Genomic DNA, 18345 nt, shown 5'->3' with positions numbered 1-18345 from the left:
TTGTGTTCGAGTTGCACTACGTACACACCATCATCATCAGTCCACTGCAGGACGAAGGCATCTCCCTGCGATCTCCAATTACCCCTGTCTTGTGCTAGCTGATTCCCAACTTGCACCTGCAAATTTCTTTAGTTACCTAATTTTCTACCGTCCTCGACTGCGCTTCCCTTCTGTTGGTATCCATTCTGCAGCTCTAATAGTCCATCGGTTATCCATCCTACGCATTACATGGCCTGCCCAGCTCCACATTTTCCGCTTAATGTCAACTAGAATATCGGCTATCCCTGTTTGTTCTCTGATCCACACCGCTCTCTTCCTGTCTCTTAACGTTAATCCTAACATGTTATGTTCCATCGCTATTTGTGCGGTTCTTAACTTGTTCTCGAGCTTCTTTGTTAACCTCCAAGTTTCTGCCCCATATGTTAGCACTAGTAGAATGCAATGATTGTACACTTTTCTTTTCAACGACAGTGGTAAGCTCTCAGTAAGGATTTGACGATGCCTACCGTATGCACTCCAACCTAATTTTATTCTTCTGCAAATTCCTCGTCATGATCAGGGTCCCCTATGAGTAATTGACCTAGATAAACGTACTCCTTTACAGACTCTAGAGGCTGACTGGCGATCCTGAATTATTGTTCCCTCGCCAGACATTATCTTTGTCTTCTGCATATTAATGTCCAACCTGACTCTTACACTTTCTCGGTTAACGTCCTCAATCATTTGTTGTAATTCATCCCCATTGTTGCTGAATAGGACAATGTCATCTGCAAACCGAAGGTTGCAGAGATATTCCCCGTTGATCCTCACTCCTAAGCCTTCCCAGTCTAAGAGCTTGAATACTTCTTCTAAGCATGCAGTGAATAACATTGAAGAGATTGTGTCTCCTTGCCTGGCCCCTTTATTGGTAGGTAACTTTCTACTTTTCTTGTGGAGAACCAAGGTACGTAGCTGTGAAATCCTTGTAGATATTTGCCAAGATATTCACGTATGCCTCCTGTACTCCTTGATTACGCAATGCCTCTATGACTGCTGCTATCTCTACTGAATCAAATGCCTTTTCATAATCTATGAAAGCCTTATACAGAGGTTTATTGTACTCCGTATATTTCTCGATTACCTGATTGATGACATGGATGGGATCCATTGTAGAATAGCCCATCCTGAAGCCACGCTGTTCTCTTGGTTGATTGAAGTCAAGTATTGCCCTGATTCTATTTGAAATTGTCTTGGTGAATATCTTATGCACTACTTGAAGCCAGCTAATGGGCCTATAATTTTTCAGTTCTCTAACGTCTCCCTTCTTATGGATTAGTACAATGTTGGCATTCTTCCAGTTCTCTGGTGCACTTGAAGTCGGGAGGCATTGCGTATAATGGGCCGCAAGCTTTTCAAGCATGATACCTCCTCCATCTTTTATTAAATCGTCTGTTATTCCATCTTCTCCAGCAGCTTTTCCTTGGGTCATGTCTTGCAAAGCCCTTCTAACTTCATCGCTAGTTATAGAAGGAACCTCTGTATCCTGTTCACCACTATTTCGAATGAAAGTAGCTTGGCTGCTCTGGATCACTGTACAGGTCAGTATAGAATTCTTCCGCTGCTTTTACCATGTCATCGAAATTGCTGATGATATTACTCGGCTTATCTTTCAGTGCATACATCTTGCCTCGTCCTACGCCAAGTTTTCTTCTCACTGATTTCATGCTGCCTCCATATTTTACGGCTTCCTCCATCTTTCCCACGTTATAATTTCGAATATCCCTTACTTTCTTCTTATTGATCAGTTTCGACAGTTCAGCGAATTCTATCTGGTCTCTCGAGATATACAACCTCGTAATTATTAGGTTGCCATCGACTGTAGTGCGCCAAAGCAGCCCACCGGCCTTCAGTTGCCTGTTAATGCACAGCGGCGACTCCTTTACGATGACAAAGGCAATCGGTGTAACTTAACATCCGACAATCGGAGTTGTCGATAGCTGCCATAGCTGTTACATAAGCCAGTGAACGTGAACGCCGGGGAATCATCTTCAGCACACTTCCTTCAGGAAGACGCCTGCTTGTTTTTTTTTTTTTCTTAATAAATGTTATTCCTCCTCCTCCTCCTCCTCCTCTTTCAGGGAGCGAACGACGAGCGTCGATAGCTGCTCCACTGCGTTCCAAGGCGACTCGCTATCCGCCACGCAGCCGGAAGAAGAAAGAAGTAAAAAAAAAAAAAATGCAACCACGCGTACGTGACGTGCGCGGGGCAGCGGAAGAAAGGAACGTGCGGCATTCTGTCTCGATGTCGAAGTGCGCGCCGGCGCTCCATACCTGGGTCTACAACAACGCAAGCGTGTGCGTCGCGCTTTCCCTTTAACTTGGCGCTAAACACGAGGGCGCATCAGACTCGAAACGTCGTCGATGTCACGATGGAACACGCGCCGCGCGCCGGCATTGTCCCGACGAATTGAGTCTGTTGGCCAGCGCCCGATCCACCAGCTGCGGCGTCGATAAAACAGAGCCGTCCCCTTTGTCGTCTGTGCGCGGCGACTGGTGCGACCAGCAACGACGTCTCCAAAAGAGCTCATCGAAGCCGCGACGATCGTCGGCGAAGGATCTTGACTGGCGTCATGACGGGTACCGGCGCTGGTGCAGCCAGGCCGCGGAAATAACGCTGGGTGCGGCAAAAGCGCGGTCTCTACGCTGGCTGCAGTGGCCAATATACACCGGTGCATGGTGAGCAATAACGATGCTGACGAAGTTTGGTTTTCGTTGATTGATAGTGCTTAACTTCGGCATGTTTTACTCTGCGCATAAACACTAACCATATCAGTTTTTGCTGAAATTGAGTCTAACGGCGGAGTATACTCTGGGTTGAATGATATTGCCTTTCACTATAGCATTCATTTATGTCTAGTGTACTGTCACGTTTTCCCACTTTTGTATGTATTACTTCGTTGCAACTATGCCAAGCAATTCGTTTAAAATTATTTTCCTTGTTTGTAGTCATTGTATCCACTCTTGCATGGGCCTCCCCGAGAAGGGCCTGCCAGTATCTGTAAATAAACACTACACGAAAAAAAAAAAAAAAAAACGTGGACAGGCCGAGCGCTCGTCCTCTCCATGTCACACAAAATGCGTGTCATATACCGACGCTTGTGACATAGACATGGGGACATTGTCTGTAAATGTCACACAATCTCACAGGAAAGCGTGGAGAGGGTGAGCGGTCGCCTCGTCGTGTATTCCTCTGTGATTTGTGTTGAAATCCGCACTCGGTTATCGTAGTAGAAATCGATTAACTAGCACCAAGAAGTCTTAGTAAGCTACCCATCTCTCTAAGCAGAGCTATAGCTACTACGTGTGCGACCCCGAGCTATTGTAACCTGTTTATTTTACTACTTACATCTTTTTTTGTTCCAGAGTGCATGCTCGCAAAATACTCGCGTTCAGCGTCTGTAATTTCGTGCCACTCTGCAACACTTGCTATATAGGAGGCGGCCTGCATGCCCTGAGTGTGACGTCATCTGTAGGAAGGCCGACGTCTGCTTTAAAGACCGCGTTATGGAAGAAGAAAATGATCGCATGCATAGGGTTTATCTTTATAGGCTCTCAAGAAATCGTATATGTTTCCAAACGCACGAAGGTAAGACATTTTGATGCACATACCTAATGTTCGCGAATCGTTTATTATATAACGCGATATTTGGCGGGAAACTATCAACTTGCACAATAGCGAAGTCGTTTAAAGTCAGAACAGGAGCCTCACCAAACTGCAGCTGCGGTCGTGTGTAATGGTCAGTGCAGTCAGTGTACTGAGCAACAGCAATGCTGACAACTCGTAAAAGAATAATAAAAATAATAATATAAAAATCAGTATACGCTTGGCTATAGCTGGGTCTATGTTTCGTCCTTACTTCGCTCGCTTGTTCCTTCGTGTAGTCGAGATTCGATTTTACCGAAATTTGCGAATTCTTTTATTTTACGAACAAATTTTGATTCCGCAGCCGTAAGAAAGAGAGTTCGATGAATTAGTGAACTAGATCCCAGTGCTCTAATTGGCCGTTGATCTTACGAAGGGTTCCTAGGAAAACAATCGAGAACATTACGTGAAATGACAGTGCAAATAATAATTTCGTGTCTACATCACTCCACTACAATAGATAGATTTAACTAGGAGATCAGGTTGGAGAGATTAGAAGCATACACTTACTGCGACTCCGTTTCACTTATGCAAGGGCGTTTCACTTAACTTAGGTCGAACTTTAAGAATATGCAAATGGCCACGTAGCTGGACAGAACCAGGGTAACAGTTAGTTGCCGTCGCTTGGAGATACTCAGATTATTTTTTTGCATCCCGCCTAATGGGATAATTAGTCTTAATTAATCAATCAACTTCTCAATTATTATACTTAGACGAAAAGTGTAGATGAGAAAATATTGTAGAGCAACATTAGAAACTCCCGTTACGGCTTTCTCTTGTTCAATACGTGCTACATAAAAGTGCTTTTTCGAGCGTGAAAGAAGCCCGCGAATACACACAAAGTGCCTTGAGCGGCCAGTCGCGCGCCAATTTTGCGTGTATTTGCGGGCTGCTTTCACGCAAGCTTTCGCCCAAACTGAACTTTATTCTCGGCAGCTCCCTTTACAGCGCGCTACGATTCCCGCTAGACCTGTCTTCATTATTCTGTAACACATTCATTCATTCATTCATTCATTCATTCATTCATTCATTCATTCATTCATTCATTCATTCATTCCCGTTCACGTAGAGCCATTTAACTGCAGATTTCTGCCTTTTCGTACACCACGAATTCCGCTCCCCAATTACCAGGGGACTGCCGGATATACCGCGAATTGATCGTTATCATTGCGTCATTCTTATCTCTATTCTGTTCGTCATGAGCCGTATTCTGTCCGCTGTGTGCCAGTGGGCTGTGTACTATTGCAGTGTGCTGTGTACTATTGTAGGAACCGAAACGAAAATAGGTCACTAATCAGGCGTCCTTAGCTACGTCCAGCTCCGTGGAACACAAAAGAAATGCGGACAGCCGAAACCACACCGATGATGCGTCGTTATAAAGGGAAACATAGCCATTGTGTTCGCTAACAAGGCGAGCCAGAGAATGTCCATGGTGATCATCAGCGCGACACGCCAATGGTCGTTGAGAAAGCAGCGGGCCGCAATCATCACTGGTCCCCGGAACAGAAGATATATCGTCGAAGTTCTCGGCGTACGTGCTGCTATTCTTGTACAATGCGCAAATAGCGATGGAATGACAAATGAAAGACATAACATTGAAAAGATAGTAGAGGTGGGTGAATACAAACTTTTCCGAATACGAATCGAATACAAATAGTAAGTATCGGATATAGAATATACAAGCACAGACGCGTGCATTTACAGCAGGAATACAGATTCACGCATAGTTATGTGCCCGCTACAGCACTCACTAGTGTAAAAAAAAGAGATAACTATCAGGCACAAAGAACCAGTTTTAAACATAAGGTCACCTTGGTAGTCACTAAAAAAAATGCAAGAATAGCTTCTTAATTCTATAACCTGGTTGCAAACAAGCGTTCCAATATGCATTCGTTATTGGAACGCTTGTTCGCAACCAGGTTATAGAAATAAGAAGCTATTGTTGCAGTTTTTTTAGTGGCTACCAAGGTATGCCTAGCTTAAGCTAGTCATGCAGCAAACATTCGTTCTTGGAAACTTCCGAAAACTCTAACTAAATGGTAGCCAAAAAAAGATAAGAAATTGTGAAAAAAAAGAAAGAAAAGCTGCTGAAGGACTTGTGTGCCATAGACACATAAAAATGAGCCTGTTACAAGGAAATCATCATGGTTGTAGCGTAAAAGATAAACCTGGTTCTTGACTAGAGTGTCAAAAAACACCAAATGACAGTGCACAAGCAAAAATAACAGGTCATGTGGGTCTCCGCCACAAAACTGAAAACAGAGTTTGCATTGCCCATTTTGTTTCAGCACTTCTTCGAAAACATTTGTCTTTGCTTCACTGCTGATAACTTAAGGCACTTTATCTGGTTAGTTTCGATAGTCAAAAATACAGAATAGCTCCTTTTGAATACGAACATGAATATTTTATTCGGATACGAACACGAATATTCGATTCTGATTCAGAACGTCGAATATCGGCCCACAGTTTTAGGACAGGGATCATGAGAAAGCGGTTACTTTCTCCACGTACATTGAGATGGATGCTGCCTTCAGCATCTATACGCAACGAGAAAGGTATGAAAAGAAATTTAGGGGTGCGCGAGTATTCGAAACTTTCAAATAACGAATTCGATTCGAAGACCGAATTGAATAGTGGCTGGTTGTAAATACGAATATTTTCCGAACATTTTTTCCAATATTTCGGATAGCTGACTGTACGCAATCAAGCACAAACGGCAGCAAAAGTGTGTTGATATTTCATCCTGGCGGCCACAGTATACACAAAACACGACGTCATGGAAGATGCTCAGTCACTCAGGAAGCCACACTTTCGCGGCTAAACCGCTGTCACTCGCTCTCACCAACTAGTCATTAGTATGCCAATAAACTTCTTATTAGCTTCTAGTGCTTTATTTATTTATTTAGTTATTTATTTTTCATTTAAGGATACTGTCAGCCTTGCACAGGCCGTTACAGGAAGCGATACATAAAATACACGAATAAGTACATGTGGTGCACATATTTGCATCAACAACAACATGTACAATAAAGAAGCCATATTACGCCTTGTTAAAAAAAAAATGTCGCAGTTTCGCTCGAAAGGCGAAGCATCAATTGCGATAGCGAATTAGTAGAGAGCTATACGAAGTAGGGATAGTAGTTTTATCGGCTGCATAAACTTGGACACATTCGCTTACTAACTGAATTAAGAAGCGTGGTGTCAGCGCGCACAAGCAAACACGAATATATCGCACTCGATGACCGTAGGCAACCACTGTCAAAATGCTGGCCTGAACAAGCGCGGCCGCCGCAGCGAGCGAAGGTTCATGCGGTCTATCGCTTCAACGAAAACTGAGCGGCGAAAGCACAGCGCATACAAAGGTTCAGAGCCGTGTGGAGATCGCTTGCAAGATACGGCGCGCGCGAAAGCCCACACCGGCGCAAAGTACGCAGTTGTTAGAAGAGTAGAAGTCTTCCCCCCCCCCCCCTCCCTACCGCACTGCAAGCTCCCACTTTCCTCCTTTCGCGTGGGAGATTGTGTCGCCAGTTCCCCTTGAGCCCGGTTGCAAGATACGCATTTGGTGCCGTAGCACAGCGTCGCCCCCCCCCTCTCCCTCCCTCCCTCCCTCCCATACTCCCACGGCCTTTCGCGCGACGGAGGAAGTCGCGTTTTCTCTCCGCCGGGCGTTCGCTCCCCGTGAAAGCACGCGTCCCCCGCACGCTTTCACTCGCACATACGGCGCGCGGCGACTATTTTATCGCCCTTGGACTTTATACGGAACCTCACGGCGACGAAGGCGACGGCAGACATCCGCTTGGAGTGTCCATATAATTGCTATCGCAATAATAAGTGCAAGTGGTTGAGTTCTAACACCGCTTGCGTGCAAATGTGGAAGTGCGCATAATTACACACAGTCACTAAGCGAGATTACAATTCTTTTGTACACGGCGCAACGAATCATTCGCTTTTGTTGAGGCAGTGCCGGAAGAACATGGTTTTGATTCCATGGGAGCATACGGAAAGCCACGAGACTCGCTGATACATTTCTCACAGGATCTAGCAAGAAAAACTTAAGCAAGCAAGCAATCAATCAAGCCGAGAAAGTTCTTGGACGCGCCAGAGACGACACCAGCGTCATATTATATAGTGATTGCAGGTTAATGGAACTAAACTTTTATCTAAGCATCTTGGAAAATGCGGCAACGGTGCGAGATAATAAATGTAATAAAGTCGCTTTATTCCTCGCCCTCTTAATTTTCTCAAATCTCGCGAAACATGAGAACGACATTTCAGCAAGCAACTTCGAAAAAAAAAAAAACCACTCTAGCAGACTTATACAACCTACTTGTAGGGAATACATCAAGTACATCAGCAGAGCGGGCAGCTAAAGGTGCGCACTAATTTCGGAATTCGATCCCTAGGTACTCCTGGTGTCTTCAAATTGATCCCCCAAGTCTGCAGAAGTTGCATGGAAATCGATGAACGTTTAAGGTCTCCGCGCCGACTCAGCTGAGGTCCATTGAAACTTTTAATTTCTTACGGGCGTTGGTAATTTACCCCGGGCATCTTAGGGCCGTAACGTGCGGTAGGTATGTATGCAATGTCTGCTCGCTTACTGTGAAGTTTCACCATGGTAAGTCTTCTCGTCCTTTTGTGGCGATCGTTTTGAAAAATCGGCCGCAAGTTACTGCTTCAGCACGTGATCCCAAGGTAGTGAACCCTGACGGGACTGAGGTTCTCGCAGTCGCAACAGCCGACGCTGTAATAAGTATACAGCCGGGCGCCCTCACAGCGAACACATCTACAATGAAATTACCCATATAACGAAGGACTCCGTGTGTCTAGGCCGAATTCTTATTTTCATGTGTATTGTGATTACATTTACTGCGAAGACTCGTACAACGAATTATTATGCTCAGGGTATCGTATTTAGGCGTCCCCTATGGCTGATGTGCGCCTCTTTACCATCTGAGCTAACCGGGAACCTAGCAGATTGCCCCCATGACGCCTAGTTATTCGATAACGCGACCATGCACTGCGCACTTACATAGTATTTTCATGGACGTAATTCGCCGCACCGCGCGCCTACGAGTAACCGTGGCCAGAAATTTCGAGGTCGCGAAACTTATTAGCCGAGGTTTTGCTGGACTTAGTCTTACGTCAGGATCCGCAGTGGACAACCTGCACGTCAGGGACAAATGTAGCCGCACCTTCAGTCATTTTTTTTTTACTTCTCAATATGCCAGTCTAACCGGCGACCGATTTGCAGGCCGAGAAGCAATATGAACGTGTGCGCGCCCGTACCTGCGGAAGTGTGTTTAGCGTAAGCGTGAAAAAGAAAGAAATAACAAGCGCAAAGCGTACGTGTTTGTTCGCGTCTTGCCAAATACGCCATCAATCTCGTGTCGGCACCAACCTTCACTATATGCCGCGCATATTCACGGAGTAGTGGCGCGGCAGCTTTGATCGCGTTCCAAGTCAGCGTCGCCTTCATATGCTCTGCATACACAAAGCCAAGGCCGACCCTGCCCTCCTCGGCAGGGGGTGAAAGTGCGCGAACGCGAAACAGAACGAACGCCGCGTTATCGAGGCATGCAGCATCTCACTATCTTCGATGTTTCTCCGGTTCGTTTTGTTCTGTGACCCTCCATAAAACTTTGCCTTCATACCACTTGTGCATACTCCTCTCATAATCATTATATCCTCGACAACAGAGAGAAAGGAGAAAGAGGAAAGGCAGGGAGTGTAACCCGAGGGGAAGATCCGGTTTGCTACCCTGCGTTGGGGAGAGAGAGAGGAGAGGGGGACGTAAAGTGACAGGAAAATAGAGAGAGAGAAAGAAAGAGAGCACAGATACACATCACAGTCGGTCACTGTCACCGTATAGATTCACTTCACAGCACAGTAGCACTTGTAGCACTGTAAACATCAGTTCAGACTACAGCCGCTTGTCTAATTCTGTAGCTCTTTAAACAAGTTTGCACTCGGTCGTGCAAAGCTTAGGCACAGTGAAACTGTCGATCCTCAAGTCTTACTGGCTCCTACAGCTAGGTATTAACTTGGTTGCTCCTAGGTCTTAACTTGGTTTAACTTAACTACGCATGTAGGAAGGTATTCTCGAGCGATCATTTTCGGAGGCTCCTTCCCTTTCGCGACTTTTCGCGTGACTAGCGCTGGACGCGTCGGCGCCTATGAGTGACAGCGTTCCTGGCATGCCGCAAACGCATGCCGAGCAGGTGGCTGTGGCACTAGCTCTCGCTGCCACCGACTGCACCGCCATTTACACATATTCGCGCGCAACCGCACGGGCCTTCATGACGGGCTCGGTTTGTCGGGAAGCCGCGCGCGTTCTCTGTGCTGCCAATTGGTCAGACAAAAAGCAAATCATCTGGTTACCGGCACACGTTGGCCGACACGTACACGGAACCATCCTTAATGCCAACGAGTTGGCTCATTCCCGGGCGCGAGGTCTCACATTCCACGCCGGGGAGAACCACTTGGAGGCTGAGGGCGTTACTAGGTATACTTCAGAGATCCGTTGTTAACCTTTAATGAAATCTGCAAACATTACCAGTTGGAGCGGTGGAAGTACCCACTCCCGCACCCACACTTAAACAGAGCTCAGTCTATCACTCTACGTCTGTTAGAGACGGAGGCGTATGCATCGCCTCTAAAGTGTTCTAAATACATGGATGGCATAGAGCCGGGGTGCCCGCGCTGTGGCCACCCCAAATGTACCTTACAACACATGCTGTGGCAATGCCCTTCGTTGCGCGAGAGCAGCGAGTCTCCCTCTACGGAGGCGGACTGGAACTATCTTCTCACTAGTCAAGACAAAAGAGACCAGCTTAGGGCCATCCAGAGGGCCCGCGACATGGCCGTGGAGTTTAACCTCCCCGTCCCGTCGTGGGAGTGGCCCACCGGTGTCACCCCCTAACGGGGGTTGAGCGCCGCCTCCGGATAATAATAAAGTTCTTTGCCTGCCTGCCTGCCGCAAACGCAGGCAGGCTAACCAAGGTTGGCACAGTGCCAAGAACGCTCTTGCTTGCTGACGCCAAAGGCGTTGGAGGCTAGCCGCTCGATATCGGCCAGCTTCGCTGTGTCTTGACCTTTCCGCGGCCTAGTGCAAGCTTTCGTCCTTTTTTTTTTCTGACTCAGCGCGCCGCGGTGAGAAGAGAGTCGGGGGTTGGGAAGAGAGGGAGTTGGCGAGTAGGAAGCCGCGTGCTCATTCGTCGCGCCGCCCTTCTCCGCCCTCCTCGTTGTCATGGCTACGGCGCGGCAGTTTCTTGTTACGAACTACAAATTACGGCTATCTAAACAGCTTCGCTGTTAAAACTCTAACAGAGCCTTCGTCGCCCTCCGCTGCGATGGCATGCGATGTTGGCATTCTAAAATGGTTTCCTCTGTTCTTTAGTCCGAGCGCGCTCTGTTCTCTGCTTTAAACGCGATCAAACATGGAGGAAGGAAAAATATAGGAAGGAGCCTATACCGCAACGTGACTGTCGCCTACAGTGGTGGCCCAACACGTAGTGAAAACGCCAGAGCACGGAGGATACAGCATAGCGCGCGGTAGGTTTTAGTACTCCCGGTTGATTTTTTTTTCAATACCCATTCGAAACCATTTGAAACTCTTTAAATAAACGAAAACAAAACCAACGAAAAAAAAAAAACAAGGAAAAATCTTTTCCCTTCCTGCATGTGAGCAGCTGCCGGCCGAGCGCGCACCGAATAAAAACTACCGGTAACCAAACGTCTCGGCAAATCTCGATTCTCCGTGATCTCGACGCAAGAGGTCACGTGTTGGGCCGCCACTGCTGGCTGCACGAAGCGTTCGCTTGCCAAGGCTGGCTGCGTGACGTAATGCTCCCTCCTATATTTTTCTTCCTCCATGCGATCAAAGGTCTTTGATCCAAGCGCGATATCGCGATTGCTTCGTCCTCTTGACATGGAGGACAACAGCTAGCTATATACCCACGACGAAGCCGTGCGTGCGCGCGTCATCCACTATCGCTGCTACTTCGGCGAACTCAAACAAGCTTCGCGTCATTTAGATTTCAACGCTGCGTTGTGTCGACGGTTTCCTTCTGTATTATTATCATTATTAACAATCGTAGTAGTCGTCATACGTGAGAAAAGATAGCCTGCATACTTGGCTGGTGTACAAGAAAGTTTGAAGGTTGGGAGACGCGAGGCGGGTGCGGCCCATTGCCGTGTGTATTCATACGGGCTCTATGCGCGCGTTAACCGTTCCGACCTCGAATTGCTTTCGCTGCGCAAAGCTGTTGCGTGTAGACATTGTATGCTCGTCCGTTCCGAGATAAGTGTCAACACAGACGGTGAACAGCCCTGCCGGCTGTGTAGCCTTCGCAGCAACCGGAACGCCTTTCCGGCTGACCTGCGCCGTTACGCGCTGTCCTTTCCGGCTTCGCGCCTTCCATTTATAACTAAACCGCTATCGGCGCGTCGACGGACGCATAGATGACGGAGGTGTCCGTAGTGCAAGGGCATGTTATAACGCTGCGCGAACGGCTGAACTCCGCTATCGCCGATAAGCGACCGCCACGTAACAGCGCGCGCATATCGCGTAATGCGCACCGTCGATATTCAGTGCACGAGGTCTTTCGTGAGAGCGTAGGGACGCCGATAGCAGCCTCGGACTGATAGAGATAACCCGAGGCGATAAGCGAGATAGGCGTCACGACGCAACGGGGGCGCGACCGGCAGTGCGCTTTGTCCCGGACGCCGAGCCAGGCCGAGCTCTCCGAAGCAGGTGAGCTGCACGTTTGGCTCGTCTTCTGCATGCTTATAGGCGGAAAGGCGTAACTGCGCTAGCATGGCTTACTAATAAGTAACGGGCGAGTTTGTGCTATCTGGTAACTACAGCGCTGCAAATGTCTTTATAGTGAATCTAACGTAGCGGCTGGCGCCATCGGGTGAACAATTAAGCGACGCCCCACGCTGGATTCAAAGTTTAGGTAACTTGTTTTCGTGCAGGTGCACTGACGAAGACAAGTTGTCTTGCGAAAACGTTTATTTCAGCGGGGGGCTTTACCTGTTAACCCACTGTCGATCATTTCGTCTCTATGTTCTAGTGAACACTCTTTCTCGTTTGAACGCTGACGTATCCTCTTGCCAAGGAAAGTATAGTTTTCACTGGATCATATGTCTCTATCCACGAGGCGTGTTCTTTAGATAGGTTACTTGGGATGGCGTATTCGGGATAATTTAATTCTTACGTGACGCCTATATCGCTGTTTCGTTGCAACGACAGGCATCTTGTTAATGCACTCGGGAACTAAAAATGCGACCTGAAAATAATGGTGGCAGCTGTGTCGATCGTCTTGGCTGGCGTGTAGCCCATCGATGAACCCCGAAAATGATATGGCTGAAAGAAATTAATCGGGAATACGTCTCCAGTGTTAATTAGCACACTTTAACTGTAAGCGAGAAATTGTCAAAGCGCCCTCAGCAACTGTCTGGGGAAGAAATTAGGCATACTTTAATCACGCGCAAATGGAGGTCTTCGGCGTGGCGGGCCTTTCATGCGAACGTGTATACAATAAAGGGCATTTCCAGCGAACACTTCAAAAATTTTTAAAGGTTGCCTGTGGCAGATAGCACAATTCTAGTTAATGAGCTGGTCTACTCGAAGATGCGGACATTACTTGCACAAACAATTGTGCAAGTGCAATGCGCTCAGAGGCGCTCCAGTTACTTTCTTAACAGAACGTCGTTTTATGCATTGAAGCACAAAAGTAACTGGAACGCGAATGCATTTCTCCGCAAAGTTCGGGAATTAATATTTCGGAACTGGTGTCATCCTGGGAATTCGTTCCAAGTGGGATCGCCTTGCGAACTCCACGGCTAGAATTTGTATATTACAATATGGGCCGTAAGGTAATTAGTTAAAACTTAATTTGCGAAATTTTCGTCAATTAGTCGATTATGCATTTCAATTTCTTGCGCCAGTAATGTCCGCCTCTTCGAGTAGACCAGCTCAGGAACCAGAATTGCGTTATCTGCCACAGGCATCCTTTAAAAAATTGTGAAAGTGTTCGCTGAAACACCCTGTATATACAGGATGTCCCAACTATCATGCACCAAGATTGAAAAATATGCAACTGGCTCGTAGCTGGACAGCACCAAGGTAATGTTGTTTGCCGTTGCTTGGGGACACTCAGATGATTTTTTTTTGCATTCCGCTTGACTACATAATTACTGTTAATTAATTATTCAACTTCTAAATATTATAAGGAGAAGAAAAGTGTCAATGAGAAAATTGTAGAGCAGCATGAAAGACTCCCGATACAGCTTTCTGTTGCTCACTCAATATGTGCTACATAAAAGTGTTTTTCCGAGCGTGAAAGAAGCCCGCGAATACACGCAAAGTGCCTCGAGCGGCCAGTCGCGCGGCAATCTTTGCGTGTATTCGCGGGCTTCTTTCATGCTCGGAAAAAGTACTTTTATGTAGCACGCATTGAGCAACTAGAAAGCTGTACCGGGAGTTTTTCATGTGGCTTTACAATTTTCTCATTGACACTTTTCATCTTATAATATTCGAGAAGCTGAATAGTTAACGGCAATTATGTAATTATGCGGAATGCAAAAATGAACTGAGGATCTCCAAGCGACTGCAAACAACATTACCTTGGCTCTGTCAAGCTACGTGGCATTTGCATATCTTAAAATCTTGGTGCATGATAGTTGGGACACCCTGCATACACTTTCGGCGTGCAGTGCGACGCAGGAGGCTTCTCGAACGACACATGTCATCCCACCGACATCGCGGGAATATCTGGCCGAACACGCGTATACGCGCGGCTCGACTCGCCGCTATCCGCTGTCGCGTCCCCGCGCCGATGACGAATGGCGGCAGACGGGTCCAATTGTTGGGGCCCTGGATTTCCCGAGCACGTTTCTCGAAGACAACCGCGAGCGAGTGAGCGAGCGAGCGGCAAAACAAAGCGCGCAGCTGCGCTGCTGACCAACCTCTATGCACAGACGCACATGCTGCACGTACAAGAGAGCTCGCCGCAGCTGCAGCTGCTTGAAAGAGGGACGACTGCGAGGAAAAGACGTGACGCTGCATGGTAAGCAGACGGGCGCGATTCGTTCCTGCACGATGGGTTGCAGCTGCGCATGCGCTGTACGGTACGACTTTCGAGCGAAGGTTCAGGTGACGCGTCGCTTTTCGCTATACCCGCGGACAACTTTCTGTGGCAAAATCCATTCGGATAGCTTTAGAGCTCTTAGATAACAGACCTTTTTTACAGAATATATTGGGACCGTGCGTCTGCTATGCGCAAAGCCACAAAAGCGTTGCTGCGGTGTTTGAGACGCCTGAGCCTCTATGACCGCTTGTGATGAACTGAACGATGAATGCTTAATTCTGTTTGTGCATCCGTGCAAAGTCTAACTTCTCTCACCCTTCTCATATTTCAGTGCCCTTTCCCCCCAACCCCATGTGCTACAGGGTAGTCCAACCGGGCGCAGCCAGGTTAACCTCTCTCCTTCCATTATGACGTTCCTCTCTCTATCTGTGGCCATCTACGGCGCCAAAGCTCCAGCAAGAGCGCTATTGAAAGATGCTCCACATTCTGAACCGCGTTAGCTTACGCTGGGTGACAGGAAGCGTTAACATGTTATCTGCAACAATAAAATAACATAAAATACACCACTGAGTGATGGTATCGAATCCCCGGCCGCGGCGGCCGCATTTCGATGGAGGCGAAATGCAAGAACGCCCGTGTGCTTGCGTTAGTAATGCACGAGAACCCCAGGTGGTCAAAATTAATCCGGAGCACTCCGCTGCGGTGTGCCTCATAATCGGAACTGGTTTTGGCACGTAAAACCCCCAGAAAGAAGAACCACTGAGCGATAAATTTGATTTAATTATCTGCTGTTCTCCTGCGATGCTTGGACAAATGCGAAACCGTTGCACGTGAAGCTACGCTTTTCGCGGGATGATAAGTCAGCGATAATTCTGGCGAAAGTGGCAAGCCGCGCACTCCCCGCGTCGAGTGCTGCCGACAGTATACTATTAATGTGGCAAAAGTGCCTATAACTACTTTTACGAAAGATCATGCGAACTGAATGACCAATATGAAAGCATCAGGTTGCTCATTCGCTAGAGAACCTTTGCATGCGCCCTACACAACACAATGGGATGTACATACGTGCTAGCTAGGCTGTTTGCAGTCAAGACGTACACACATAGTGCACGCTGAAAACGTGTAAGCACTCAAAATTAACCGTGGCTGAACCTCTCGAGGCGGCCACACTATTGCAAGCCGGTATCACGTGATGTCGATTTCTACGTCGCGGAGAGATTCCAGCAGACTGTGCCTCGGTATGTCCTCGAGACCAATACTTGGCGCAGTAACACACGTGTAGAAACTCCGCTCCTTCATCATCATCATCATCATCATCATCATCATCATCATATACTGCGCTTCCTTTCTCTTGGTATCCATACTGTAACTCTAATGGTCCACCGGTTATCCGTCCTACGCATTACATGGCCTACCCAGCTCCATTTTTGTTCTCTTAATGTCAACTAGAATATCGGTCACCCCTGTTTGCTCTCTGATCCACACCGCTCTCTTCCTGTTTCTTAACGTTAGGCGTAACATTTTTCGTTCCATCGCTCTTCGTGCGGTCCTTAACTTGTTCTCGAGATTCTTTGTTAACCTCCAAGTTTCTGCCCCATATGTTAGCACCGGTAGAATGCAATGATTGTACACTTTTCTTTTCAACGACAGTGGTAAGCTCCCAGTCAGGATTTGGGAACACCTGCCGTATGCACTCCAACCCAATTTTATTCGTCTGTAAATTTCCTTCTCATGATCAGGGTCCCCTGTGAGTAATTGACCTAGATAAACGTACTCCTTTACAGACTCTAGAGGCTGATTGACGATTCTGAATTCTTGTTCTTTTTTGCCAGGCTATTGAACCTTATCTTTGTCTTTTGCATATTCATCGTCAACCCCATTCTTAGACTCTCGGTTAAGGTCCTCAATCATTTGTTGTAATTCGTCCCCATTGTTGCTGAATAGGACAATGTCATCTGAAAACCCAAGGTTTCTAAGATATTCGCCGTTGATCCTCACTCCTAAGCCTTCCCAGTCTAAGAGCTTGAATACTTCTTCTAAGCTTGCAGTGAATAACATTGCAGACATTGTCTCTTTGCCTGAGCCCTTTCGTGATAGTTAACTTTCTAATTTTCTTGTCGAGAACCAAGGTAGCCGTGGAATCCTTGTAGATGTTTGCCAAGATGCCGTATGCCTTCTGTACTCCTTGATTACGCAATGCCTCTATGACTGCTGGTATCTCTACTGAATGAAATGCCTTTTTATTTCATCAAACGCCCCTTTATATTTCCCTTCATTGCCGATGAAAATAGTCCGCCACTATGGGTATCATCATCATCAGCCTATATTTCTGTCCACTGGCAGGACGAAGGCCCTCTCCCAGCGATGTCCAATTACCCCCGTCTTTCGCTAGCTGATTCCAACTTGCACCTGCAAATTTCCTAATTTCATCACCCCACCTAATTTTCTGCCATCTTAGACTGCGCTTCTCTTCCCTTGGCACATATTCTGTAACTCTAATGGTCCACCGGTTTTCAGCCCTACGCATTACATGACTGCCCAGCTCCATTTTTTTTCTCTTAATGTGAACTTGAATATCGGGTATCCCCGTTAGCTCTCTGATCCATACCGCGGTGCAGTATTCGGTCACTACCTTCCTCACGACTACTGAGTATGGGTATACGCCTGTTTTGTTTTATTTCGAACACATTTTTGCAAAAAATCGCCGAAAAAGGTTGCGGCTGTTCTGCATTTTCAGGTCAATTTCCGGAACAGCCTCCAAGCACACACACTTTAAATCGCAATATCCTGGTAGCTAGTGGAGAAACGATTGACTTTCTAAAATTTTATTCATACACTTGAGGGCTCATGCTGAATATTATAATATTGAATCCGAGCACTATAGTTAAATTCAAATTTAAATTCCGGAATTTTTGCGTGCTAGAACATTGATCTGATTATGAGGCACGTCGTAGTAAGGGACTGCGGATTAATTTCGATCCACCTGGGTTTTGTTAACGTTCACCTAAATCCAATGTACACGAGGCGTTTTTTTTTTTTTTTCATTTCGCACCCATCGAAATGCAGCCGCTGCGGCCGGGATTTAACCCCTGACCTGGAACTCAGCAGTGCAACACAACAGCCACTATAGTCAACCGTGGCGGGTTAGTAATGAAGTCATGCCTGCTTAGTAAGTTTTCCAAGACTGTATTATTAGTCTGTTATTAGTGTTGTTTTTTTCTTACTTCATTGACTACACTTAAAGAACCAACTAGCCCAAACAAAAGTTTTAGTCTTCTTTCTGGGGTTTTACGTGCCAAAACCAGTTCTGGTTATGAGGCACGCCGTAGGGCGGAGGGCTACGGATTAGTTTTGACCACCTGGGGTTCTTTAAAGTACACTGCAACGCAAGCAGACGGGCGTTTTTGCATTTCGCCTCCATCGAAATGGGGCCAACGCGGCCGGGATTCGATCCCGCGACCTCAAGTTCAGCAGCACAACGCCTTAGCCACTGAATCACTGCGGCGGGGGAAAGATTTATTGTAGTATTAGTTGCGACGTATGTGTCCTTAAAATGTGTTGCGCAATGCA

At 47.0% G+C, this 18345-nt stretch overlaps 1 protein-coding gene across 3 annotated transcripts in view; it reads left to right on the top strand.

The window, feature by feature from the left end:
* Nucleotides 1–2691: 2691 nt before the first annotated feature.
* LOC119431387 (calcium and integrin-binding protein 1) overlaps nucleotides 2692–18345 on the top strand; it is a 71486-nt gene continuing 55832 nt past the window's right edge. Inside the window, exon 1 of one of the 3 annotated variants that reach the window (XM_049657724.1) lies at nucleotides 2692–2715. The gene's annotated coding sequence lies outside the window, so the exon portion shown is untranslated. Of the gene's footprint in view, nucleotides 2716–12143; nucleotides 12435–14619; nucleotides 14755–18345 lie in introns of those variants that run through there. The other 2 variants (XM_037698872.2, XM_037698871.2) reach the window with 2 other exon arrangements.

This window comes from Dermacentor silvarum, chromosome 10 (genome assembly GCF_013339745.2).
Source record: "Dermacentor silvarum isolate Dsil-2018 chromosome 10, BIME_Dsil_1.4, whole genome shotgun sequence".
Classification (NCBI taxonomy): Eukaryota; Metazoa; Arthropoda; class Arachnida; order Ixodida; family Ixodidae; genus Dermacentor; species Dermacentor silvarum.
This window is presented reverse-complemented; position numbering and strand designations above follow the sequence as displayed.